The following is a 27437-nucleotide window of genomic DNA, read 5'->3' as shown; positions in this document are numbered from 1 at the left end:
ATGAGTGCACACATACTGTTGTCTCTTGGCAATCGCTTCGGTGCTACTTCTGCCTGCGACAAAAACATTTTGGCCACTGCCTGTTCCTTTTGAAGGGCCTGTCAAAACAAAACAAACAAAAAAAAAACTTTCCCTAATAAAGTATATTAAAAAAAAGTTTAACATCTCTGTCCCTATAATGTATTTATTTAACCTGTTCCGGACACATGACGTACCGGTACAGCATGTTGTCCCGGTACTTAAGGACACATGAGGTCATGTGTATTTCTGATGACCGCCGCCCGGCGGAACAAGGTGCCTGCTCAAATCATTGAGCAGGCACCTTGGGTCAATGCGCGGGGGGGGTCCCATGACCCCCCCATGTTGGCGATCGCCGCAAACCTGCGGTTTGCGGCTTTTTATGGTGTGGCGGCGGGCGGGCGGCGGTGCCATCGGGTCCCCGTGGGGCTGTAGGGGGACCCGATGTCATGGAAGGCAGCGTGATGCCTTCCTGTGACGAGCCTGTGAGATCCAGCCCCCTGGATCTCACAGGCCGGAAGCTGTATGAGTAATACACAGTGTATTAGTCATACAGCCAATGCATTCCAATACAGAAGTATTGGAATACATTGTAAAGGATTAGGCCCCTAAAAGTTGAAGTCCCAAAGTGGGAGAAAAAATAAAGTGAAAAAAAAGTTGAAAAAATTAAGTTTTCCCCCCAAAAAATTAAAAGTTTCAAGTAAAAATAAACAAAAACTTCATTTCCCCCAAATAAAGTTTAAAAAAATGGTAAAAAATAGGGAAAATAGACATATTAGGTATTGCCGCGTCAGTATCCACCGGCTCTATATAAATATCACATGACCTAACCCCTCAGATGAACACCGTAAAAAATAAAAAATAAAAACTGTGCTAAATAAACCATTTATTTGTCACCTTACATCACAAAAAGTACAACAGCAAGCAATCAAAAAGGCGTATGCCCATTAAAATTGTACCAATCTAACCTTAACCTCATCCTGCAAAAAATGAGCCCCTACCTGAGACAATCACCCAAAAAATAAAAAACTATGGCTCAGAATATGGAGACACTAAAACATAATTTTTTTTGTTTTAAAAAAGCTGTTATTGTGTAAAACTTACATGAATAAATAAAAAGTATACATATTAGGTATCGCCGTGTCCATATCGACCAGCTCTATAAAAATATCACAGGACCTGACCCCTCAGATGAACACCGTAAAAAATAAAAACTGTGCTAAATAAACAATTTTTTTGTCACCTTACATCACAAAAAGTGTAATAGCAAGCGATTAAAAAGTCAAATGCACCCTAAAATAGTGCCAATTAAACTGTCATCTCATCCCACAAAAAATTAAAACCTACCTAAGATAATCGCCCAAAAACTGAAAAAACTATGGCTCTCAGACTATGGAGACACTAAAACATACTTTATTTTTTTGTTTCAAAAATGATATTATTGTGTAAAACTTACATAAATAAAAAAAAGTATACATATTAGGTATCGCCGCGTCCGTAATAACTTGCTCTATAAAAATATCACAGGACCTAACCTATCAGGCGAACACCGTAAAAAAATAAAAATAAAAACGGTGTAAAAAAAGCTATTTTTTGTCATCTTACATCACAAAAAGTGTAATAGCAAGTGATCAAAAAGTCATACGCACCCTAAAATAGTGCCAATCAAACAGTCATCTCATCCCGCAAAAATAATACCCTACCCAAGATAATCGCCCAAAAACTGAAAAAATTTTGGATCTCAGACTATGGAGACACTAAAACATGATTTTTGTTTGTTTCAAAAATGAAATAATTGTGTAAAACTTACATAAAAAAGTATACATATTAGGTATCGCCGCGTCCGTGACAACCTGCTCTATAAAAATACCACATGATCTAACCTTTCAGATGAATGTTGTAAATAACAAAAAAAATAAACTTTGCCAAAACAGCTATTTCTTGTTACCTTGCCTCACCAAAAGTGTAAAATAGAGCAACCAAAAATCATATGTACCCAAAACTAGTACCAACAAAACTTCCACCCTATCCTGTAGTTTCTAAAATGGGGTCACATTTTTTTTTTTCTACTCTAGGGGTGCATCAAGGTGGCTTCAAATGGGACATGGTGTCAAAAAACCAGTCCAGCAAAATCTGCCTTCCAAAAACCGTATGGCATTCCTTTCCTTCTGCGCCATGCCGTGTGCCCGTACAGCAGTTTACGACCACATATGGGGTGTTTCTGTAAACTAAAGAATCAGGGCCATAAATATTGAGTTTTGTTTGGCTGTTAACCCTTGATTTGTAACTGGAAAAAAAATATTAAAATGGAAAATATGCCAAAAAAGTGAAATTTTTAAATTATATCTCTATATTCCATTAATTCTTGTGGAACATCTAAAGGGTTAACGACGTTTGTAAAATCAGTTTTGAATACCTTGAGGGGTGTAGTTTCTAGAATAGGGTCACTTTTATGGAGTTTCTACTCTAGGGGTGCATATGGGGGGACTTCAAATGGGACATGGTGTAAAAAAAAACAGTCCAGCATAATCTGCCTTCCAAAAACCGGGGTCATTTTTGGGTGGTTTCTATTATGTTAGCCTCACAAAGTGACTTCAGACCTGAACTGGTCCTTAAAAAGTTGGTTTTTGAAAATTTCTGAGAAATTTCAAGATTTACTTCTAAACTTCTAAGCCTTGTAACGTCCCCAAAAAAAAAATTCACCCATACAGACACTCACCCATTCTTACCCAGCAGAATAGCAGATCAGAATAGACCTTTCGTTGTGCTTCAATGCTTCTGAGGTGGGAGCAGTTCTGTCTCAGGGCATATCTACCTTCACCTGTTTGAAGCTTGTAACATAGTAACATAGTGACATAGTTTATAAAGCTGAAAAAAGACATATGTCCATCCAGTTCGGCCTTTTATTCTGCAAGTTGATCCAGAGGAAGGCAAAAAAAAACTGTGAGGTAGAAGCCAATTTTCCCCACTTAAGGGGAAAAAAATTCCTTCCCAACTCCAATCAGGCAATCAGAATAATTACCTGAATCAATGACCCATCTTAAACTCTTTTAGTGAACTCACCATCACTAGCTCCTCAGGCAGAGAGTTCCATAGTCTCACTGCTCTTACCATAAAGAATCCTCTTACCCACATACAGACATTTTCTCCTAGTCCAAGTATTCTGATTTTATATACTAACCTTTCATGCGGTAAACTGTCAAATACTTTGACAAGTCCACATATACATCCATTGATTCGCCGCGGTCTAGAAGTCTAGAACTTACCTCCTCATAGAAACTGATTAAATCAGTTTGACATGACCGATTCCTCATGAAGCCATGCTGATATGGCGTTATTTGCTTATTTTCATGGCAATCAGAATAACTCCCTGGATCAGCGACCCATCTCTAGTAGCTCTAGCCTATAATATTATTACACTCCAGAAATACATCCAGGCCCCTCTTAAACTCTTTTAGTGAACTCACCATCACTATCTCCTCAGGCAAAGAGTTCCATAGTCTCCCTGCTCTTACCGTAAAGAATCCTGTTCTATGTTTGTGTACAAACCTTCTTTACTCCAGATGCAGAGGATGTCTCCTTGTTACAGTCACAGTCCTGGGGATAAATAGATGATGGGATAGATCTCTGTACTGACCCCTGATATATTTATACATAGTTATTAGATCTCCCCTCAGTTGTTTTTTTTCCAAAAGTGAATAACCCTAATTTTGATAATCTTTCAGGGTACTGTAGTCCCCCCATTCCAGTTATTACTTTAGTTGCCCTCCTCTGAACCCTCTCCAGCTCTACTATGTCTGCGTTGTTCACAGGAGCCCAGAACTGTACACATCACACATGGAGTAATTTGTAAAGTGGTAGGACTATGTTCTCATGACAGGCATCTATGCCCCTTTTGATGCAACCCATTATCTTATTGGTCTTGGCAGCAGCTGCCTGACACTGGTTTCTACAGCTTAGTCTGCTGTTCACTAAAATTCCTAGGTTCTTTTTCCAGTGTTACCCAGTGTTTTACCATTTAGTATGTACGGGTGACTTGCAATATTCCTTCCCATGTGCATAACCTTACATTTGTCAGTGTTAAACCTCATCTGCCACTTACTGTATCTGCCCAAGCCTCTAATCTATCCAGACCCCTCTGTAGCAGTATACTGTTCTCTTCCATGTTAATTACTTTACACAATTTAGTGTCATCTGCAAAATTTTATATTTTACTGTGCAAGCTTTCTACAAGATCATTAATAAATATATTGAAGAGAATAGGGCCCAATACTGACCCCTGAGTTACTCCACTAGTGACAGTGACCCAATGATGTGGAAACCTTATGGGTGGAAGCTCAAAGGGATAGAAACACTAAAAAAAATTATACTTGGTGTAATCTATAGACCCCCTAACATCACAGAGCAGATAGAAATGCAATTGTAGTGGTCACAGTGGTCATAATGAGATATTTTAACTTTCCAGACATTGACTGGGGACATGATGCTGCCTTAACTGCAAAGGGGAGAAGATTCCTCATGGGCCAGTTTGTAGAAGCTTCCACTAGGGGCAATGCTCTGTTGGATCTGGTAATCTCTAATGATGCAGAGCTTGTTGGAAATGTTACTGTATGAGAAACATTAGGAAATAGTGACCACAATATAATTTTATTCCCCCTAAACTATAAGAAGCAAATTGTGTCAGACACTAAAGACACAAAATTTCAAAAAGGCTAATTTCCCTGAGTTGAGGGCAGCATTTCAGGGCATAGACTGGGTGCAGCTACTGTCGCATAATAATACTGAGGATAAATGGGAGAGCTTTAAATCCACATTGAGTAATTGCACAAAAAAATGTATTCCTTTAGGTAAGGGTACTTTCACACTTGCGTAGGGGCTCAATACCGAAAGAAAATGTATCAGTTTTATCCTAATGGATTCTGAATGGAGAGCAATCCGTTCAGTATGCATCAGGATGTCTTCAGTTCAGTCACTGTACTTTTTTTGGATGGAGAAAATACTGCAGCATGCTGCGGTATTTTCTCCGTCCAAAGTTCCGGAACACTTGCCGGAATGCTGGATGCGGCATTATTTTCCTTTGAAATGCATTAATGCCGGATCCGGCCCCAACTGTTCCGGCATGCGCAGACCTTTTAAAACTGTGGAAAAGATAAATACCAGATCCGTTTTTCCGGATGACAACAGGAGAGACGGATCCATATCTGGATCAGTCTACAAATGGTATCCGTTTGCATACAGATTGCCGGATCCGGCAGACAGTTCAGACGACGGAACTGCCTGACGTAATCCAACAACGCAAGTGTGAAAGTACCCTAACAAGTATAAATGGCTAAAATTAAGCTACAGCTACTGTAAAAAGGGCAATAAAAGACAAAAAAAAGGGCATTGAAAAATACAAATCTGAGGGGTCAGCTGGAGCGTTTGAAGATTACAAAGGGCTTAATAAAATCTGCAAAAAGTTAATAAAATTATCAAAAATACAAAACGAACAGCAGGTAGCAAAAGGGAGCAAATCAAATCCCCAAAAAATTATTAAATATATAAATGCTAAAAACCTTGGTCTGAGCAGGTAGGTCCACTAAATAATGGTAAAGTGGGGGTAGTCACTGAAGATAAGGAAAAGGAAGAGTTACTAAATGAGTTTTTTCTCTCTGTGTATACAAAAGAAGAGAAAGGAGCTGATATCTGTGGTGCTAAGGATGTTAATACATCCAGTAATATACTCAATTGGCTAACTGTAAATATGGTCCAAGACAAGTTAAATTGGGAAAATGTGAACAAGGCTCCGGGTCCAGATGAATTAGACCCAAGAGTTCTTAAAGAGCTAAGTTCAGTCATTGCTGTGCACCTGTTTATAATTTCTAAAGATTCTCTAGGTACTGGTACAGTGCCAAGTGATTGGCGCAAGGCAAACCTGGTGTCCATATTCGAAAAAGGTTCAAGGTCCTTCACAGGTAATTATAGACCAGTTAGTTCAACTTCTGTTGCAGTAAAAAAATATGTTTGAAGGACTCTTAAGGGACTATATACAGGAGTATGTGATTGTGAATAATATTATAAGTGATAACCAACATGTGTTTACCAAGGACAGAAGTTGTTAGACTAATCTGATTTTTTTTTATGTGGAGGTGAGTAGTAGCCTGGACAGAGGGGTGGCTGTGGATGTAGTGTTTCTGGATTTTGCAAAGGCTTTTGATACTGTCCCTCATAAATTAAAATTACTTTTAATTGGTAAAGTAAGGTCTATAGGCTTGGAAATTGGATTGAAAACTGGCTGAAGGACCATGTCCAGAGAGTTGTGGTCAATGATTCCTATTCAGAATGGTCCCGGGTTATACAGTGTAAGTGGTGTACCCCAAGGTTCAGTGCTGGGCCATTTATTATTTAATTTATTTATTAATGATATCGAAGACGGGATTAATAGCACCATTTCAATTTTTTCAGATGATACTAAACTATGTAGAAATGTACAGTCTATGGAAGATGTCCATATACTACAAGCTGACTTGAACACTGAGTGATTGGGCATCAACTTGGCAAATGAGGTTCAATGTGGACAAATGTAAAGTTATGCATCTTGGTAGTAATTATCTCGGTGCTTTGTATGGAGAGTCACTTATGGAGAAAGATTTGGGTGTCCTTGTGGATGGTAGATTAAATTACAGCATACAATGTCAATCAGCATGATATTGTCATGCATTAAAAGAGGCATGGACTCGCGAGGCAGAGAGGTAATACTACCACTTTACAAAGCGTTGGTGCGGCCTCATCTGGAATATGCAGTTCAGTTCTGGGCACCAGTCCATAGAAAGGACACACTACAGCTGGAAAAAGTATAGAGGAGAGTGACTAAAATGATAGGGGGCATTTAGTTATGAAGAAAGATTTAAAAAATTTCATTTATTTAGTCTTGAGAAGAGACGTCTAAGGGGGGACATGATTAACTTATACAATTATATAAATAGGCCATACAAAAAATACTGTGAAAAACTGTTCCACGTAAAATGCGCTCAAAAGACAAGGTGGCACTGCCTCCGATTGGAGAGGAAGAAGTTCAGTCTCCAGAAGCGTCAAAGCTTCTGTACTGTAAGAACTGTGACTGCTGTGAACCGTTAATAAAGCACATTCTGAAGAGCAAGTACGTCTGCTGGGATTATTTTTTATGCATCTTATGGGGATTGCTCCTTTCCCGTGCAGACATTGAAAAGGTCGTGAGTTGTCTTGTTTTGAATTTCTGCTGTGGAATAGACTTCCTCAGGATGTAGTCACAGCAGGAACAGTGGACAGTTTTAAAAAGGGTTTAGACGAATTCTTAAAAGTAAATACCGTAACATTAATGCATATGAAAACGTGTAGAAATCTGAGTCTCAATTCCTTCTGGGATTCGCATCCCCACCTATCCCTTGGTTGAACTTGATGGACTTATGTCTTTTTTCAACCGCATTAACTATGTAACTATGTAACTTAATTCTCTTAGAATACGGGGTTGTATGCCATCTGGTCCTGGCAATTTGTCTATTTTAATCTTTTTAAGACTTCTTCCTGGGTCAGACAGGGCAGTTTTTCTATACTTCTTCCTGGGTCAGACAGGGCAGTTTTAATGGGGAATTTACTTTTACATTCTGCATTTCATCTGACAGTTTATTTTCCTCAGTAAATACAGTAGAGAAAAAAATATTTAATAGCTTTGCTTTCTCCTCATCGCTCTCTGCAACACCCCTCTCATTACTCTGTAGAGGGCCATCACCTTCAGATTTATACTTTTTACCATTTATATAACTGAAGAACATTTTTATTTTTGGCAATTAATCTCTCGACCTCTAGTTTGTATGCTTTTATTTGTTTTTTTACATATTCTTTTTTTTTCCTTATAGTTTTTCAGTGCTTCCTCGCTACCCTCCTGTTTTAGTGATTTAATGCTTTCTTTTTGTCATTTATTGCTTTCTTTACAGTTCTATTTATCCACTTAGATTTTTTCTTGTTCCTTAACCTTTTATTCCCATAAGGTATGTACCTCTCATAATTCGATTTTAGGATGCTTTTAAATATATCCCATTTTGTGGCTATATTTTTATTTTTGAAGACTTTGTTAGTTTGTTAGGAAAATGGCCTCTCTTAGTTGGCTAAATTTAGCTTTTTTTGAAGTTTGGTATTTTTGTTCCTCCCGGAAGAAACACTCTTTTGAATGACAATTGGAAGGTTATTACTTTATGGTCACTATTTCCCATGTGTCCCCCAACCTGCACATCTGTTGTTCTGTCAGGTCTATTGGTTAGTACTAAGTCCAGTATTGCTGTCCCTCTATTCGGGTCCTGAACCAGTTGGGAAAGGTAATTGTCTTTGGTTATTGCCAAGAACCTGTTTCCTTTATGAGATATACAGGTTTCATTTTCCCAGTCTATATTTGGGTTGATAATATCCCCCATAATAACAACCTCATTATGATCTGCCACCTCATCTATCTCGTTTAGTAGCAGATTTTCTGTTTATAATAAACTCCTATTAGTAATTTATTATTGTTTTTGCCTCCATGTATTTCTACCCACAGTGACTCCACATGTTCATGTCCCTCACTTATATCTTCTCGGACTGTGGGCTTTAGACAGGACTTTACATAAAAGCAGACCCTTCCCCCTCTCCAGTTTTTGCAATCCTTTCTAAACAGACTGTAACCCTGTACATTAACTGCCCAGTCATAGCTATCACCCAGCCATGTCTCAGTTACTCCCACTATGTCATAGTACTCCTCATACATCACTAATTTCAGTTCACCAGTTTTATTAGTCAGGCTTCTGGCATTAGTACACTGCGTGCAGAATTATTAGGCAAATTAGTATTTTGACCACATCATCCTCTTTATGCATGTTGTCTTACTCCAAGCTGTATAGGCTCGAAAGCCTACTACCAATTAAGCATATTAGGTGATGTGCATCTCTGTAATGAGAAGGGGTGTGGTCTAATGACCAACACCCTATATTAGGTGTGCATAATTATTAGGCAACTTCCTTTCCTTTGGCAAAATGGGTCAAAAGAAGGACTTGACAGGCTCAGAAAAGTCAAAAATAGTGAGATATCTTGCAGAGGGATGCAGCACTCTTAAAATTGCAAAGCTTCTGAAGCATGATCATCGAACAATCAAGCGTTTCATTCAAAATAGTCAACAGGGTCGCAAGAAGCGTGTGGAAAAACCAAGGCGCAAAATAACTGCCCATGAACTGAGAAAAGTCAAGCGTGCAGCTGCCAAGATGCCACTTGCCACCAGTTTGGCCATATTTCAGAGCTGCAACATCACTGGAGTGCCCAAAAGCACAAGGTGTGCAATACTCAGAGACATGGCCAAGGTAAGAAAGGCTGAAAGACGACCACCACTGAACAAGACACACAAGCTGAAACGTCAGGACTGGGCCAAGAAATATCTCAAGACTGATTTTTCTAAGGTTTTATGGACTGATGAAATGAGAGTGAGTCTTGATGGGCCAGATGGATGGGCCCGTGGCTGGATTGGTAAAGGGCAGAGAGCTCCAGTCCGACTCAGACGCCAGCAAGGTGGAGGTGGAGTACTGGTTTGGGCTGGTATCATCAAAGATGAGCTTGTGGGGCCTTTTCGGGTTGAGGATGGAGTCAAGCTCAACTCCCAGTCCTACTGCCAGTTTCTGGAAGACACCTTCTTCAAGCAGTGGTACAGGAAGAAGTCTGCATCCTTCAAGAAAAACATGATTTTCATGCAGGACAATGCTCCATCACACGCGTCCAAGTACTTCACAGCGTGGCTGGCAAGAAAGGGTATAAAAGAAGAAAATCTAATGACATGTCATCCTTGTTCACCTGATCTGAACCCCATTGAGAACCTGTGGTCCATCATCAAATGTGAGATTTACAAGGAGGGAAAACAGTACACCTCTCTGAACAGTGTCTGGGAGGCTGTGGTTGCTGCTGCACGCAATGTTGATGGTGAACAGATCAAAACACTGACAGAATCCATGGATGGCAGGCTTTTGAGTGTCCTTGCAAAGAAAGGTGGCTATATTGGTCACTGATTTGTTTTTGTTTTGTTTTTGAATGTCAGAAATGTATATTTGTGAGTGTTGAGATGTTATATTGGTTTCACTGGTAAAAATAAATAATTGAAATGGGTATATATTTGTTTTTTGTTAAGTTGCCTAATAATTATGCACAGTAATAGTCACCTGCACACACAGATATCCCCCTAAAATAGCTAAAACTAAAAACAAACTAAAAACTACTTTCAAAAATATTCAGCTTTGATATTAATGAGTTTTTTGGGTTCATTGAGAACATGGTTGTTGTTCAATAATAAAATTAATCCTCAAAAATACAACTTGCCTAATAATTCTGCACTCCCTGTATACACACAATTAAGAGGTTTATGTATATTTTTACCCTACACCTTTCCTTCTGAACTGTTCTAGTTGTTCTTATTTTGTCTAGAAAATTTTCTGCTGCTGAAGTTAACTGTGACATAGGCAATTGTGAGCTTTTGGCTATTAAGTAGGCTTTTGAGGAATGGCGTCATTTTCTAGAGGAGGCTAGACACCAGGTAGTGGTTGTTACTGACCACAAAAATCTGATGTTTCTGTAGTCTGCCAAAAGACCCTAGGCAGGCACGTTGTTATTTGTTTTTTACACGCTTTGACTTTGTTGCTACCTATAGGCTGGGTTCCAAGAACGTCAAGGCTAATGCCTTGTCCAGAAGCTTTTGTGGCACTTAAGCCCCCAAGTCTGAGCCGGTTCCGATTTTACCTGCAGGGATTATTGTTTCTGCTATTTCTTCTCATCTGGCCTCAGAAATCTCCGCTAATCAGATTCAAGTACCTGGGGGTACTCCCACAGTATTTTTTTTTGTCAAGAAGCCTTGGTCACACATCTCCATGGATTTTATCAAGCTCCCAAGGGAAGATTGTGATTTAGGTGGTGTTGGACAGGTTTTCTAAAATGTCCCATTTCATTCCTTTAAGCAAACTTCCTTCAGCTAAGGAATTATCTTCCATATTTTTAGATCATATTGATAAGATCCATGGTATTCCTGAAAATATTGTGTCTGACAGAGGAGTTCAATTTGTTTCCAGGTTCTGGAGATCTTTTTGTAATCATTTGTGTATCACTCTCTCATTTTCTTCAGCCTTTTACCCAGAATCTAACAGGCAGACTGAAAGGCTGAAATAACAATTTCTGAAGTGTTATGTTGCTGTGATTGGGTATCATATCTGTCGTTGGCCAAACTAGCCATTATTAATGGTCTTATCAGCTTCACCAATATTTAGCAGTTTTTCTGTAATTATGACCTCCGACCTTGTGTGTGCTCATTTAGGTCTTCGTTCCGATAATAAAAAGGTGGAGGTTGCGTCGGGGCTCCACAGTGTTAGGTCATGTGGCCGGCAGCTCCACCCTGCAGCTTTTGCTCAGTATAAAGGCAGGTGTCTGTGAATTTATTGTCCTCTGGCTCCCCCTACTGTTCCCATTTACTGAGGACTCCTTTGGCCTAGATTTCTGGATTTGGTATTGTGACTATGTTTTTTTTGTATTGACCTCCTGGTTCTGACTTTTTGGCGTGTGTTTTCTCGTTTGCCTCTGGTATATCTTGTGCTTCATTGTCCGACTGGCATTTGACCCTATTTACCATACAACTACTGTATGCTTGTCTGCTTGTTTGCCCCTGTTTGTGTGTCACCCCTTCACATATTGCAATATAGGGACTGTCGTCCAGTTGTGGGATAACTGCCTAGTGTGGGGGAGGAGCCTAACTGCTCAGCAAGACGAACGAACATGTGTGAGCTCCTCTCTGCACTATCCTGTAGACCAGTCTATTATATCTTTCCTGACCAAACCATGGTCAAAATTGGCAAAGACAAAGCCAAAGATAAAGTGGGCCAGATGAAGCATGATCAAGGTCCATCAGACATGGAAAAATGCCTCCACAAGAAAGTCACTGTGCTTCCCGCCGGGACCAGCAAGATGGCGCTGGATGAACATGCTGAGGCACTAACAGGCTATGATGCTGACAACTCACGGTAGGCCAGTCCAGCTACACTCTCCAATAACCCAGCTCCAGTCTCCTGCCAATTCCTACAGCAAGCCTTAATTTCCCCAGTTATGCAGGATCTGTCTGAAATCAAGAGTAATATATAGCATATTGGGCACAGGGTGGAGGTCATCGTATCTTACAATCGAGAACTAGGAGACAACTGCATGGCTCAGATGGACTCTCTTAATGTGGCCTTCGCCCTGATCGAGCATCAAGCGAATCGCAGCAGGCATAAGAATATTCGGATACGTGATATCCCAGAGGCCATACCTCACAAGAGCTTACCTGCTGCAGCAGGCGCCATATTTGTTGACCTCCTAGGAGAGGAGCGGCCCTAGGAGATCACAGTTGAGCATATTTATAGGTCCCTTAGGTCGAAACCCAAGGAGGGTGAGCCGCCAAGGAATGCAGTTTGTGGACTTTTAAATTATCTAGACACTGCATCGCTCCTCAAAGCTGCCATGGAGAAGACGGAGGTGCGCTTTGAAGGTAAAAAAATCCTCCTATTTCAGGACTTGGCACCATCAACACTCAACAAACGCCCCTTGACGGATCACCTTAAATCAAGCCAGATTGCTTTCAAATACCAGTTTCCTGTCACGGTAGGTAAGATAAGAGAGGAAACAGGGAATGGCAAAGCAAATAAAACTGACTAGGCCCCAAAAGCTAGGGAACAAAGGGGTCACCTCCTAACAATCCCTAAAAGACTTTCCCTACTCTGCTATGCCCATGTGCATATCTCGATGGTAGATATGCACATGCCCACGTACCTAAGCTGAAACACACTGGACCAAACCCTTAGCAGTAGGGAAAAGGGAAAGAGACTACCAGCTCCTTCAACCACCGAAGGAGCTAGCGTCACTCTAGGGGCCTAGTAAAAACAGACACAGAAGGAAAAAGGGAAAAGGACTTATCTTTAGATGAGTTGGAGCAGACAATCCACCAAAACTTCCAGCACACAAACAAGGAAGAACTATAACCCGCAAAGGCTATAGAGAGAGGGAGAAATAAATAGCCTCCCCAATGACCAAACGAACCACATCTGATAGGAGGTGGGGTTCTGTTCAAACCCAAAACAAAACAAACTGTCAGATCGAGTCACTAATGGCAAACGATGCCCAGTCCGTACGCCTGGCAGTCTCCCTACAGCATTGTCAATGTTGTGGATCCCTCCTATGGAAATCTCCTCTTGGATGCCGATGACGACACTCAACACAACATTACCGGAGCTTCCAGATCCAGGCCGTTGGGTGAAAGTCGGGCAGAAGAAAAAACCAAGCTCCAAGACTCATGACACTGGATGGCTAAGGCCTGTTTCACACGGGCATTGCGTTTTGCACTCGCGTGAGAAAAATCGCGCGTGTTTGGTACCCAAACCCGAACTTCTTCACAGAAGATCGGGCTTGGGATCGGTATTATGTAGACTGTAATATTTTCCCTTATAACATGGTTATAAGGGAAAATAATAGCATTCTGAATACAGAATGCATAGTAAAATAGGGCTGGAGGGGTTAAAAAATAAAAATAAAAAATTTAACTCACCTTAATCCACTTGCTCGCGCAGCCGGCATCTCTTCTGTCTTCTTTTTTGCTGTGTGCAGGAAAAGGACCTGTGGTGACGTCACTCCGGTCATCACATGGTCCATCACATGATCCATCACCATGGTAAAAGATCATGTGACGGACCATGTGATGACCGGAGTGACGTCACCACAGGTCCTTTTCCTGCACACATCAAAAAAGAAGACAGAAGAGAAGCCGGGCTGCGCGAGCAAGTGGATTAAGATGAGTTTAAATTTTTTTATTTATTTTTTTTAACCCCTCCAGCCCTATTTTACTATGCATTCTGTATTCAGAATGCTATTATTTTCCCTTATAACCATGTTATAAGGGAAAATAATAATGATCAGGTCCCCATCCCGATCGTCTCCTAGCAACCGTGCGTGAAAATCGCACCGCATCCGCACTTGGTTGCGGATGCTTGCGATTTTCACGCAACCCCATTCATTTCTATGGGGCCTGCGTTACGTGAAAAACTCACAAAGGGGGAGCATGCTGCGATTTTCACGCAACGCACAAGTGATGCATGAAAATCACCGCTTGTGTGCACAGCCCCATAGAAATGAATGGGTCACGATTCTGTGCGGGTGCAATGCGTTCAACACATCGCATCCGCGCAGAATACTCGCCCGTGTGAAAGGGGCCTAAGTATTGCACAATTTATTTAACATGGAGGGAATAACATGGGTGGGCTTAACACTTATACCCACATATGAGGGCAGGGAGAGTCCCCACCAGAGGACTTTAATGGGCTCTGCCTCCATGCTGATGATTGGCAACTGGGCACACTTTCAAAATGGGACACTAGGTTTTGAACTCACCTATGGTCTCAGCTGCCCGCTTTACTTCCTCAAACGTTTTTTCTTTGATAATGTTTTACTGTTCCTATGTTTGGCTCACCCATGTGCGTACAATACATCATTGACCCCACAATGTGGTGATATCAGGGGTGCCATTATTTGCTTGAAATATCCTTTATATCTGCAGGTTCTGTTGCTATATGTTAGGACGTACATTGACATCTAGTTCTCCCCCCTCCTGGAGATGGGCAATCTATGGCCATCTCTTGATGCAGAGAACGCTTCCTATGCTGCTAATGTACATTATAATATATGCACACTCAAATGAAGAGTCTTGTTCAATTTTGTTTCTAGTTTTGACCTATTTATATTGTTTTATATGTCCCCCTCCTTCCCTTCCCAGGTGGCACACATGACTCTAGCTTTGGGCAAAGTAGAGTACCCACGTTATGATGATGGCTTCCATTAAGTGTATTACATTTAATGTTCAGGGTTTAAACACCCCACAGAAAAGGTCTTAAATAGTTCGACTCCTGAAGAAGGCACAAGCTGACATCTGTTTCCTCCAGGAGACACACTTCAAAGCAGGATGTGTAAAGGCATCTCGCAGAGAGGGGATCGCAGTCACCAAGCACGTACCTTTTACACATATGCTCGCCCAGGTAGACCCCGAAGGTCGTTATATTTTTGTGAAGGGGAAAATAGGAGGAGACACAGTAACCCTAGCCAGCCTGTAAACATAGAAAAATAGAAACATAGAATGTCTCGGCAGATAACCATTTGGCCCATCTAGTCTGCCCAATATACTGAATACTATGAATAGCCCCTGGCCCTATCTTATATGAAGGATGGCCTTATGCCTATCCCATGCATGCTTAAACTCCTTCACTGAAAGTCAATGGGGGACGGATCCGTTTGAAAATTGAGCCATATTGTGTCAACTTCAAACGGATCCGTCCCCATTGACTTACATTGTAAGTCTGGACGGATCCGTTTGCCTCCGCACGGCTAGGCGGACACCCGAACGCTGCAAGCAGCGTTCAGGTGTCCGCCTGCTGAGCGGAGGACAAACGGTGCCAGACTGATGCATTCTGAGCGGATCCGCCTCCACTCAGAATGCATTAGGACTGGACGGATCCGTTCGGGGCCGCTTGTGAGAGCCTTCAAACGGAGCTCACAAGCGGAGCCCCGAACGCTAGTGTGAAAATAGCCTCACCCGACCATCTTAACGTATGCCATGCAAAAGCATACTTATATTCTAAATACCACTTCTATGCCCGTGGGGATAAAGACACCAAACTTATGTCCAAGCTCATAAAGCAAAGGCGATACTCCACCTACATTGCTACAATTAATCAAAAAAGTGGAAGACTAGTCTCAAAGACAAGCTATAGCTGATGCATTCCAGGAATTCTACCAAGACCTGTATAACCTCAATGAGTCTGGGGAGCTATCCGGGCCAGGCTCTTGTTCAGCTATGGATGACTTCTTGAGCAAACTACAATTACCCTGCTTATCCATAGAGGATGCAGAGACCCTACTTAGACCAATTACTGAGGTGGTTGGAAAGATTATTAAATTGATGCCATTGGGGAAGTCCTGGTCCAGATGGTTTTCCTGTGGGATATTATAAGACGTTTTTGCCTATTCTGTTACCACAGCTTACCGACTGATGTAGATCCCTCTTTTCTAGTTTCCATCTTAACAAACAATCCCTAGAAGCAATAGTTACTATTCTGCATAAAGAGGGAAAGGACCCACAACACTGCGGGAGCTGCAGACCCACTTCACTCCTAAATGTTGATGTGAAAATCTGGGCAAAACTACTGCTTAGCACCTTTCTCCCTAAACTCATACACCCTGATCAGGTAGGCTTTGTCCCAGGTAAAGAGGGGAATCACAACTCTTGTAGGCTTATCAGAGCTATCCAATCAACCACTAGTGCTCCTGGGAATTGATGCAGAAAAGGCCTTCGACAGGGTCAATTAAGATTTCCTGCAGAAGGCGATGTTGAGTTTTGGTATACCAGAAAGATTCCTTCAGGCAATCATGACTTTATATAGTGACCCAAGTGTCAGAGCTAGAGTCAATGGGACTTTGTCCCCCTCTTTACCAATCAGGAATGGCACAAGACAGTGGTGCCCCCTTTCACCCACTGTCTTTATTCTTGTTATGCCATCAGAGACCATCCCCATATGAAGGTATTCAGGTAGCAGACAATAAGTCTAGTTACGCAAAAACAAATGCAATAGCACTCTGCAACCAGCACTCTGCCCTGCCTCTATGCTGGATGTTGAATGAGGCATTGATGTACATTTTGGCCAAACCGTAATAAGCCACTTACCACGTCAAGGTCGCCTCTATGAGTGGTCCCTAACACTAGTACATACCGGTTATGGGCCATGATAGACACACAAAATCCAGGGAGCGCAGGTACAGCATGCACGCCAGGCACACTCTGCTTTTAACCCTGTCCGGTGCCGTGACAGCTTTCATCGGATCCAGGGATGCAAGTACCAACATGCATGCTGAGCCCACTATATACATATACGTGCATGCTGTACCTGCGCTCCCTGGATTTTGTGTGGCTATCATGGCCCATAACAGGTAGGTACTAGTGTTAGGGACCACTCATAGAGGCGACCTTGACGTGGTGAGTGGCTTATTACGCTTTGGCCAAAATGTACACCAATGCCTCATTCAACATCCAGCATAGAGGCAGGGCAGAGTGCTGGTTGCAGAGTGCTATTGCATTTGTTTTTGCGTTTGTATGTGTATTTTGCCATAGCGATGTGCACCTTCATACAGGGTTGTGCTGACTGAACCCCCCACAATAAGTCTAGTTACTCTAATGTAGACTTTGCTGATGACCTACTTATCATTGTCACAAACCCTGTAGAGGCCTTCCCACACCTACTAGAGTTATTTACCCAATACTGACACCTCTCCAATATAAAGGTCAATCAGTCCAAATCTGAGGTCCTGAATGTTTCAGCCTCCCCTGAAATGGTGACAGCTTTAAGGACATCCACTCCCTTTAAGTGGCAAACATCCCATATTACCTACTTAGGGGTCAAAATCCCATCCCAACTCGGAAGGCTATTCCATTTGAACTATGTCACTTTGCTTAAGGAAATCCAAACACATTTAAAGTCCCTCAAGATCCCATATGTATCATGGATGGGACTCAAAAACCTGTTAAAGACCTTCATCATGACCAAACTCCTACAAATGCTGCCCATCTTTCTCCCCATCTCCTTTTTCTCTCAAATAAGAACAATCTTCATGAACTTCCTATGGAATGGGAAGAGGTCTATGGTAGCCTACAATTGATTAGTATTAAGGAAAGAGCATGGTGGCTTTGGTCAACCAGATGCCCTCACTTACTATCGAGTGATCCACCTGAAAAGATGGCTCCAAACTCAAGTTCTCAATTATAGAGTCCTAGGTAATGAAGCAGAACTAACACTTCTTACACTTGAACAGAGAGCGTGACTGTGGTGCCTCTCTGCTGCCTCTATATATAAAGAGGAACAATATTGGTTGTACGAAACCTGAATAAAGACCATGACCTGCTTAGTAGCCCCTTGCAATGGCAGCAAACCTGATTCCCTTTTTGGTGAGACCAGGGATAAGCGACCTTGCCACGGTATGGGACAGATTCCGAGAGAGGATTTTCTTGGTGAAATGCCTAACCCAGAAGGAGACCCCAGTCTGCCTTTTTACCTCCACACGAGGTAATTTTCTACATACCTCAGAAATCTGGTCAACTTGCAGGCTATTATGTGAACAAATGGGAGAGATAGAGGATTAGACATGGTTTGAAAAGTTAATGCATAAGAAGACTGTCCCACTCAAATTGATCTCACTTTTGTATCACTCCCTGTTGACACCAAGGGACAAAGTGACCCCTCAATACATAAAGACCTGGGCTACAGAACTGGGCATAGATTTTTCTGAAATAGATGTTCTGCGTATACATTTTCATTCTCATGGGTTCTTGCGATGCATACGGGTTCAGGAACGTTCTTATAAAGTGCTGACACAATGGTACAAAAACCTTAAGCAGATGTACTTAAAGGGCCTAGAAGATTCCGATACATGCTGGAGATATGGGACTGGAGAAGGCTCACTGAGCCGCATTTTCTGGTTCTGCCCAAAGATACTAACCTTTTGGTTGGAGATCACACACTTAATTAATAGCTTATCCACCTCCCTTATTACCTTGATCCCAGAAGCTGTACTCCTCTGGTTGCCAACAACCTCTTGGCAACTGTCTATAGTGATGAGCGGCAGGGGCAATATTCGAATTTGCAATATTTTGCAAATATTTTGTAGGATATTCGTCATATGCAGTCAGGTCCATAAATATTGGGACATAGACACAATACAAAAATTTTGGGCTCTATACACCGCCACAATGTATTTGAAATGAAACAAACAAGATGTGCTTTAACTGCAGACTGTTAGCTTTAATTTGAGGGTTTTTACATCCAAATCAGGTGAACGTTGTAGGAATTACAACAGTTTGCATATGTGCCTCCTACTTGTTAAGGGAATCAAAAGTAATGGGACAGAATAATAATCATAAATCAAACTTTCACTTTTTAATACTTGGTTGCAAATCCTTTGCAGTCAATTCCAGCCTGTAGTCTGGAACGCATAGACATCACCAGATGCTGGGTTTCATCCCTGGTGATGCTCTGCCAGGCCTCTACTGCAACTGTCTTCATTTTCTGCTTGTTCTTGGGGCATTTTCCCTTCAGTTTTGTCTTCAGCAAGTGAAATGCATGCTCAATCGGATTCAGGTCAGGTGATTGACTTGACCATTGCATGACATTCCACTTCTTTCCCTTAAAAAACTCTTTGGTTGCTTTTGCAGTATGCTTTGGGTCATTGTCCATCTGCACTGTGAAGCGCCGTCCAATGAGTTCTGAAGCATTTGGCTGAATATGAGCAGATAATATTGCCCGAAACACTTCAGAATTCATCCTGCTGCTTTTGTCAGCAGTCACATCATCAATAAATACAAGAGAACTAGTTCTATTGGCAGCCATACATGCCCACGCCCATGGGCGCAAGAACCGGGGGGGGGGCGGATCCCCCCAGGAAATAATGCGGGGGGGGGGGGCAGGTATGGTGAAATCCCTCTCAGCGGCAGCGCAGCGGGGTAATGTGTGCGGCGGCGGGGCACTGAGATGAGCGCTTCCATTGTGGATGCGCTCATCTCCATAGTGATCAGTTTGTATCGCCATCCTCAGGACAGCGATACAAACAGAAGGCTGTGCGGAGGAGCAGGAGAGAGGTGTGTCCCTTTCCTGTTCCTCTGATAGGCTTTCCTGTTCCTCTGATAAGTATAAGTGTTTTTTTTTTTATATATATATATATATACAATACTTAGTTTTACTGGAACATGATTGGGGGGGCCGGGCCCTGTTATTACTGGCACATAATGGGGGGGCCCTGTTATTACTGGCACATAATGGGGGGGGGCTGTTATTACTGGCACATGATTGGGGGGGCCCTGTTATTACTGGCACATAATGGAGGGGCCCTGTTATTACTGGCACATAATGGGGGGTCTGTTATTACTGGCACATGATTGGGGGGGCCCTGTTATTACTGGCACATGATTGGGGGGGGCTGTTATTACTGGCACATAATGGGGGGGGGCCCTGTTATTACTGGCACATAATGGAGGGGCCCTGTTATTACTGGCACATAATGGGGGGGGGGGTGTTATTACTGGCACATGATTGGGGGGGCCCTGTTATTACTGGCACATGATTGGGGGGGCTGTTATTACTGGCACATAATGGGGGGGCGCTGTTATTGCTGGCACATGATTGGGGGGGCTTTTATTACTGGCACATGATTGGGGGGGGCTGTTATTACTGGCACATGATTGGGGGGATGTTTTTATTGGCACATGATTGGGGGGGCTGTTATTACTGGCACATGATTGGGGGGGCTGTTATTACTGGCACATGATTGGGGGTGGCTGTTATTACTGGCACATGATTGGGGGGCTGTTATTACTGGCACATGATTGGGGGGGCTGTTATTACTGGCACATGATTGGGGGGGCTGTTATTACTGGCACATGATTAGGGGGGCTGTTATTACTGGCACATGATTGGGGGGGGCTGTTATTACTGGCATATAATGGGGGGGCTGTTATTACTGGCACATGATTGGGGGAGCTGTTATTACTGGCAAATGATTGGGGGGCTGTTATTACGGGCATATGATTGGGGGGGCGCTGTTATTACTGGCACATAATGGGGGGCCCTGTTATTACTGGCACATGATTGAGGGGGCTGTTATTACTGGCACATGATTGGGGGGGCTGTTATTACTGGCACATGATTGGGGGGGCTGTTATTACTGGCACATTATTGGGGGGCTGTTATTACTGGCACATGATTAGGGGGGGCTGTTATTACTGGCTCATGAGAGGCGCTGGGGGGCTGATGAGAGGCACTGGGGGCTGCTAGAGAGGCACTGGTGGCTGCTTGAGAGGCACTGGGAGCTGCTATGAGGCATGTGGCTCTTATCTGAGGTCTGATTAGGGGTCATTCATATTGGGGTCTGAGCTGAGGTGTGATCTGAGGTCTTATTAACATTGGGGATCTTATTGGGGCTGTAAGCTGAGGTCTGATTAACATTGGGGTCTGATTGGTGGTCTGACCTGAGGTGTAATGAAAAATATTTTTTTCTTATTGTGCCCACTTCCAGCCCGGAGCCCAGCTGCCCAGAGCACTGATCCGGAGCAGCTTGGAGAAAAAGGCCTCACAGTCTCCCACACTCCTTCTGCCCGGCCAAGCTAGCCAGCACCCCTGAGGCCAAGCCAGCCAGCACCCCTAAATCTTCAGAACTGTAAGTAAATTATATATAAGGGGAGAATATTGTTTCTGCGGGAGGGGGGGGGGTGCCAGTGAAAGTACCTGGAATAACTGAAATATATGCCAAACGTTTGGTTAATTTCTGTGACCTGATAAACAAAGAACTGTTTCTTTTGCATATTTTTTTGTTGTGAGATTTTTCACACACACACACTTAAAAATGTACGATATAAACAACTCGCAGTTTACTGAATAAGAATATACCCAGCGAGCAAAAATGCTGTCCCCCCCAGATTTTTGGGGGTTCCTACACCCATGGAAACGCCAAGACCAAGGGATGAGACAGCAGGGAAGTCAAAACACGAGCAGATGATCAGAACACCAGGTAAGTAAAATGCAGGAAGGACCTCAATAACATGCAATCTGTGGCCAGCAGATTGCCTGTTTAAATAGGGAGCTAGTGGAGTCATGTGACGTGGCCAGCGTCACATGACTCCAGAATACCAATACAGCCGAGCGACGAGTGAGCAGCTCGGCACTCAGCCCCATTGTGGTTGCCCCGGAAACGGTGGAAGCCGGGCGCGCTGATGACGCGTGCGCGCCACGGCCGTCCGCTCACTGCGACATCTTGTAGGCGCTTTTTGACCGCAATAAATGAACATCTCCTTTTTTGGACCTCTTTGGAAAAGTCCGGAAAAAAAGCCAGTCTGTTCCCATTATGTTCAATAGGAGGACTACACATTTTCATAGTTACAACCACCCTGCAATCCATCAGTGGTGGTCATGCTTGCACATTATAGATAAAAGTGTTGGCCCCTCTGTTGGCCGGCACCATGAAAGCGCACATAGGCTAATGTTTTTTCCTTTAATGGATTGCAGGGTGGTCACAACCATGAAAACCATCAGTGTATAATGTGATGGAAAAATTAATCCAGCCAGAAAAGGAAGCAACTGAAAAATATGCCAAACGTTTGGTTAATATCTGTGACCTGATAAACAAAGAACTGTTCCTTTTGCATATTTTTTTGGTGTGAGATTTTTCACACACACACACACACACACACACTTAAAATTTAACGATATAAACAACTCACAGTTTACTGTCCCCCCCCCCCAGATTTTTGGGGGTTCCTACACCCATGCCCACGCCATGACACTACCACAACCATGCTTCACTGATGAGGTGGTATGCTTAGGATCATGAGCAGTTCCTTTCCTTCTCCATACTCTTCTTTTCCCATCACTCTGGTACAAGTTGATCTTTGTCTCATCTATCCATAGGATGTTGTTCCAGAACTGTGAAGGCTTTTTTAGATGTCGTTTGGCAAACTCTAATCTGGCCTTCCTGTTTTTGAGGCGCAACCAATGGTTTACATCTTGTGGTGAACCTTCTGTATGATGATCAACTGATGTGTACTGTGTTAAAAAAAAAAAAAAGAATATCCGTCATTACAAATATATAGCACCATATTCTAAATATTCGTGAATTCTCGAAATGCCGATATTCGCGATAAAAATTCGTAATATGAATATTTGCGCTTAACACTACCGTCTAAAAGGAAATTTATCTACCCACCTGGTTCAGGCAGCAAGACTATTAATCCCACTAAAATGGTTGAGTAAGGATCCACCCACCGTAGAACAATGGAGAGACAAAGTAGACCAGATGTACCGCCTTGAAGAGTTGGCGAGTTGGGAAGAGAGAAAACATGAGAAATTCCTAAAGATTAGTGCTGAGCGAGCATCAAAGTGCTCGTGTGCTCGGGTGCTCTGGCCGAACACATCAGTATGCTCGTGTGTTCTACCGAACACAATGGAAGTCAATGGGAGAACCCCAGGAACCCCCTGCTGAAGCCTATGAGGCAGTAGAGCGACCGTAGTGACTAGAATGGAGTTGCTCCTAGGAGGTATGATGTCAAGGGAAGAGGCGGAGTCTCATAATCCAGGGGGCGGGGGCTCCATATTTGCCGGAGATTCTACAGAGCATGTTGTTGGAGAGAGGAGCAGAGGCTGCAGGTCAGTGTGTGGAGGAGAATATTGACTGGTATGTTTACTTGGGGGGCTTTTTGCAGGGACTGAAAGGAGGAGGAATAATTCTTGTACTGGAGACTGTATGTTAGAGGGGTCTGAAGAGAGGGTAGTGGGGGTGATATTATTTACATGGGACTGTATGCTGGAGGGGCTGAAGGCAGGGGGGTGATATTATTTTATTATTTTACATGGGACTGTATGCTGGAGGGGCTGAAGGCAGGAAGAGTGGTGAATTTTACATGGGACTGTTTGCAAGAAGGGCTGGAAGGCAGGGGGAGTGATGTATCTTATGGGACTGTATGGTGGAGGGGCTGAAGGCCAGCAGCGAAGAGAGGGAGGTTGATATTATTTACATGGCCTGCATGCTGGAGGGACTGAAGGCAGGGGGAGTTTTGTGTTTTACTTGGGACTGTATGTTGGAGGGCCTGAAGGTGGAGAGTAATATATTTTACATGGGATTGTACGTTGAAGGGGCTAAGGCAGGGAAGTGATGTGTCTTGCATGGGACTGTATTCTGGAGGGGCTGAAGGAAGGGGGGTTTATCTTACAAGGGACTATATATTGGAGGGGCTGAAGGCAGAAGAGTGATGTATCTTACATGGGACTGTATGCTGGAGGAGCTCAAGGCAGGGAGAGTGATGTACTTTACATGGGACTGTATGCTGGAGGGGCTGAAGGCAGGGGGAGTAATGTATTTTACATGGGACTGTATGCTGGAGGGGCTGAAGGCAGGAAGAATGAAGCATTTTACATGGGACTGTTTGCAAGAAGGGCTGGAAGGCAGGGGTGTGATGTATCTTACATGGGACTGTATGCTGGAGGGGCTGAAGGTAGACTGCAAAAAGAGGGAGTGTGATATTATTTACATGGGAATGTATGTTGGAGGGGCTAAAGGCAGGGAGTGATGAATTTTACATGAGACTGTATGCTGAAGGTGCTGAAGGCAGGGAAGTGATGTGTCTAACATAGGACTGTAAGCTGGAGGGGCTGAAGGCAGGAGAGTAATGTATCTTACATGGGACTGTATGCTGGAGGGGCTGAAGGCAGGAGAGTGATGTATCTTACATGGGACTGTATGCTGGAGGGCCTGAAGGCAGGGAAGTGATGTGTCTTACATGGGACTGTATGCTGGAGGGGCTGAAGGCAGGGAAGTGATGTGTCTAACATAGGACTGTAAGCTGGAGGGGCTGAAGGCAGGAGAGTAATGTATCTTACATGGGACTGTATGCTGGAGGGGCTGAAGGCAGGAGAGTGATGTATCTTACATGGGACTGTATGCTGGAGGGCCTGAAGGCAGGGAAGTGATGTGTCTTACATGGGACTGTATGCTGGAGGGGCTGATGGGGGGGCATAATTATTACTATAATACTACAGAGGGGACCATTATAATATTAATAATAATAATAATAATACAGAGGGGGAAATAATAATACAGAGGGGCCAGTATATATTATAATTATACAATGGGCATTATAGTTATGGGCACTACGAGGGGAGGGGAGGACTGTTATCTGAGGATGATAGTAAAAGTGATAAATAAAAAAAAAAATCGGTGAAACTCTACAGAGACGAGACGCCGCTGAAAGTTATCATGACGGTCCTATCTCCGAATGAAGACGCTGAGGAAAATATACATCACAGGAGATGTCACTGGATGTAACAGGTATGGTGCTGTATTCTCCTGTATATTTCATAGGAATGTATTGTATGTCCATCCAAATATCTGTTTTGGGGGATGAATATAGAATTTGGGCCACACTGCCGAAGCCTGGCCCTAGACTTCAGATCACACTGTTTGTGTTCTGAATTCTGGGGCCTCACACCCATCTACTACATTATCTGTACTCAGAGAGTTATCACTGTGTTATCTTTGGTGTTACATAGGACTGCAGGTGACATCTACTGCATTATTTGTAAAAGGGGGTGTGGTCACAAATTGGGGGGGCACAATACTTGGCTTGCCCTGGGTGCTGGCAACCCATGCTACGCCACTGGTACATGGCGATAAATTACAACTGCCTGTAATACTGATTGCACAGTACCTACAGAACAGATTATCTATAAAAGTGGGTGCACTAGAACATAATGCACATTGCAATGCACTCTCCTGCAGTTCAAGTTCCAAGCCTTCATACTGACATTGGGCCACCAAGTGGGATGCATATACTTAGGCAGAGTGGCCTGAGTATACAAGATTTATTGCGATTGGTGACAAATTAATTTGGAACAAATCTAACTTCTTGAAGAACCTCGGCGAAAAGTCTGAATCTAATTTTTAAAAATTTCACTCATCTCTAGTTACCACTTTTTCCTACAGTGTGCAAGCACACCCACTGCTGCTGGAGTACAGCGGTGGCCGTAACCCCCTGGAAACAAGCGGTGTATAATGTGATGGAAATATGAATTAAGCCAGCAAATGAGGCAATATGGACAATCACAATACATTAGCAAGTGCTTTGTATTAACTTTGTCTGCATGATAAATGCTATTTGCTGAAGTCAGACAACCCCTTTAATAGATTGCAAAAATGTGTGACATGATGCAACATATTTCTAAATAATTAATCACACTAAAATGTGTTACTTTGAGGCTTACTTTAGTTCTCTTTTACCAGACACTTTAATTCAAATAACCTCATACATCTTTTAGGCAATATGTTTAGAAATATTATTTACCTTTTCAAAATGCTTCCTGTTAATTACGTTTAATGGAAGTACTATGTTTGCCCATTTATATAGTATATATAAGAACCATTTCTTCTAAAGTGTTTACCTGGCTTTTTCACAGCTAAGAGTACTTGGAACTTTTAATGCATCCTGCTTTATACTTCATCTTTATAGCTCTACATAAACTGCCTAACCTTTCTATGATTAATAGCCAATTAGCAATGATTGGGAAGCATATAAAATATCTGTGCTTTCTCTACTTGTTTGGTAACATATTGACAGACTTGAAGTAACATTTTCTGCTCCAAAAGCTAGGCAAAAAGGTATGTGGTGTTATAGTTATCAAAATGGTTTTTAGATAGCATTGTGGCTGGCCATAAAATCATCAATATCTTATTCCCAATATCTAAACAAAATCAGGGAAGCAAAACAACTTCACACAGACAGGACATCCCCTTCAAAAATCCTGTTGTTAGCATCCAAGTTTCCTCAAAACTCCCTGGACCTGGTGAAGCCATTCGAATGGTCAGGCTGAGGATACCTTAACCTGCAGAAGGGGTCATGTATAAAAACCCATACATATGAATATTCATCAAAGAAATACTGGACCAAAACCATATTTTGAATGTGTGCTTCCTCATGTTGGACTTAGGCCATATACTGGCATCAACTGCGTTAAAGGGCATGTCTCACTTCAGCAAATACGGTAGTATTTTTTATGTAGATAAAGTTAATGTAAGGCACTTACTAATGTATTGTTATTATCCATATTGCTTCCTTTTCTGCGAGTTGTTTATATCGTTAAATTTTAAGTGTGTGTGTGTGTGTGTGTGTGTGTGAAAAATCTCACACCAAAAAAATATGCAAAAGGAACAGTTCTTTGTTTATCAGGTCACAGATATTAACCAAACATTTGGCATATTTTTCAGTTGCTTCCTTTTCTGGCTGGATTAATTTTTCCATCACATTATACACTGCTGGTTTTCATGGTTGCGACCACCCTGCAATCCATTAAAGGGTTTCTATCACTTCATATGACATAATTAGCTGTCAGACACTAGCGATCTGCTAGTGTCTGCTCTGGCCAACCATCCTACTATAATCACTTGTGGGGCAGCGGTTTTGCTAAAAAACTAACTTTTATAAATATGCTAATGAGCCTCTAGGTGCTATGTGGGCGTCATTAGCACCTAGAGGCTCCGTCTACCTTCATACACAGCGGCCGCCCAGCACGTCCCTCCAGCCCGCCCATGTCCTCCTCCGTGTGAGGCAGCGGCCGAATTCTCGCGCATGCGCCGTGCGCGGCTGTATTCGGCGCATTAGAGATGTCTGAGCTCGGAGCGGTCAGACATTCAATGCGCATGCGCGGCTGTATTCGGCGCATGCGCATTGAATGTCTGACCGCTCCGAGCTCAGACATCTCTAATGCGCCGAATACAGCCGCGGACGGCGCATGCGCGAGAATTCGGCCGCT

The sequence above is a fragment of the Bufo bufo genome, chromosome 1 (assembly GCF_905171765.1).
Source record: "Bufo bufo chromosome 1, aBufBuf1.1, whole genome shotgun sequence".
NCBI lineage: Eukaryota > Metazoa > Chordata > Amphibia > Anura > Bufonidae > Bufo > Bufo bufo.
Note: the sequence above shows the minus strand (reverse complement) of the source record.